Source organism: Poecilia formosa, unplaced genomic scaffold (assembly GCF_000485575.1).
Source record: "Poecilia formosa unplaced genomic scaffold, Poecilia_formosa-5.1.2 Scaffold89, whole genome shotgun sequence".
Lineage (NCBI taxonomy): Eukaryota > Metazoa > Chordata > Actinopteri > Cyprinodontiformes > Poeciliidae > Poecilia > Poecilia formosa.
Genome location: NW_006800028.1, coordinates 2,164,617 through 2,166,626, shown reverse-complemented (window position 1 = coordinate 2,166,626; position 2,010 = coordinate 2,164,617). Strand labels below are relative to the sequence as shown.

General features: G+C 36.3%; 1 long non-coding RNA gene across 1 annotated transcript; it reads left to right on the top strand.

Moving 5' to 3' along the window:
* Nucleotides 1-97: 97 nt before the first annotated feature.
* LOC107836816 (uncharacterized) lies at nt 98-1,777 on the top strand. Its single transcript, XR_001662777.1, has 3 exons — nt 98-378; nt 981-1,046; nt 1,136-1,777. It is a non-coding gene; the product is annotated as an uncharacterized LOC107836816 (long non-coding RNA).
* Nucleotides 1,778-2,010: the final 233 nt, after the last annotated feature.

The window sequence follows — 2,010 nt, the reverse complement described above, 5'->3', positions numbered from 1 at the left end:
TATATATATATATATATATATATATATATAATAAAATTAAAAGGTACATTGTAGAGTTATGTAGTGTTATGAGTTGTCCAACCTCACAGCTTCCACTAGGTGGCGGTATGTACATCCGGAGTTGCTTGCAATCCATTAATAATGATAAGAAGAAGTTAGGGTTGGCCCTAATCCTATGTTTAATAAAAAATTAAAAAAATAAAATACAGACAGATTTGCTCATATGATTATAGGAAAATATGTGTTTGTACCATTTGAAAATGTGTAATATTTGTATTAGTAGTAATAATAATAAATTACGGATTGCACCCGACAAAACATTAGAGAAGAAGAAGAAGCTTACGTCATCTGATGCGACACTTTCCACAGTTGGAGCTGGTGAGTAGCCCCTGAATCTGTCAAATAAAAATGTAGTAAAAAACCCAAAAGACCGAAAGTGTACGTTTATAAATCTGCTGATGGTAGTTGTATGAGTTAATGTTAGCGAGTCTGTGCCACAGCATGTGTTTGTACAGATTTAGACAAGTTTTTAACCCTATTTGGTAGAAAAAATACGCGGGAAGCTCGCTAAAGTAGCCTCTTAAAAGCCAGTCAGGTTCAAATGTAGTTGTCCTTCATACCTTTAATAACAATGTGCTAAAATTGTGGGTTTTTTATTATTATTTTATGCTTCTCGGTGTTACAGTATCTCTGTCTTCCTTCTGTTCTCTCCCACTTTAGAACCATGCCTAAATATAAGAGCAGTGTCCGTTGTAGGACCAAAAAAATAAAACTAACTCGGAAAACCATCGGTGCTCGGGCGAAATATTCCTACATTCCCTCACATGCAGGCTCATCTGACACCAACACTGTTTTTCCCGCATCAGATGATATTTGTACTGAAAACTCAAAGGAAGAAGGGACCGCGTATACCAGGGCAAAAAGGAAGGAGCTGAGCCTATGGGATACACTAAAAGATCAGGTCTTGGAAGAGTCTTTAGATGAGCAGAGCATAACAGAGCCTATGGGTTTGACGGAAGTGCTGTCAAGAGAACCGACTTCAGATAGTATGCATTTAAATAAATTAATGCATTATGCTTCTTTTATGTTGATTAAACGACATTTGTCAATAAATGACTTCTTTTTCTTTATTTAGATACTACGGATGTTTGCAACATCTGCCACTGTCTTTTCAGTGATGAGAAAAAAAATGCCGAGAAGAAGTGGCGTGAGTGGCGACGTTGCAACACATGTGAGCAGTGGTCACACCTGGCATGTGGCTTCAAGAAAAACTTGTGTCGTCATTGTCAGACTCCCAGAAGTTGAGCCTTGTTATGTCTTTCAGAGTGAAGGTGAAACATTAACATGTTTAACGTTGAAAAAATTGTCTTATTGTAACTACCTGGTTCTTTGCTGGAATAATGTGAGGGTGTCTCACTGTCCAAATCTGTATGTTCGAAGATACTGTCCTACATATGATATAAGTAGTTTTTGGCTTTTTAGAGTTCAAGGATCTCCATTGTGTAACATCTTCAGGTCTGTGAAATCATTCACTTCTGTTTGCAGCTAAAATGTAAAAGAAGCTTTTATTGGAGATGTGTTTGTGTTGTGCTATCTGTCATTAAACATGTTTTTTCAAAATGTATTATGCATCACTGGGACTGCAAAAAAGACACTTCTAATTTGGTCACAGTATTTGTGACATCTGTTTATCAGAAAGCTGTCAATGTTAGCATTTCCTGTAGTTTGTCTTAAACAATTGATAAATGTACAATGCATCAATAAAAGCTTTTGTATGTATAGATATTCTGTCAAATGTGAGTGCTTTAAATAGTTAGAGAAACATTTGGGTATGAAACCAACACATCAGTGAGCATGTTAGCTGAACTCATTACTTTTGCACTTCAACAGTTTCAACATGGTAGCACAGATAATACCCTTTAGCAAAAGAATGGGTAAGATCTGATAACCACTGATAATCGCCATTCTATGGGATGATAACATCCGAAGCAGGTGGTTTGTTTACTTATG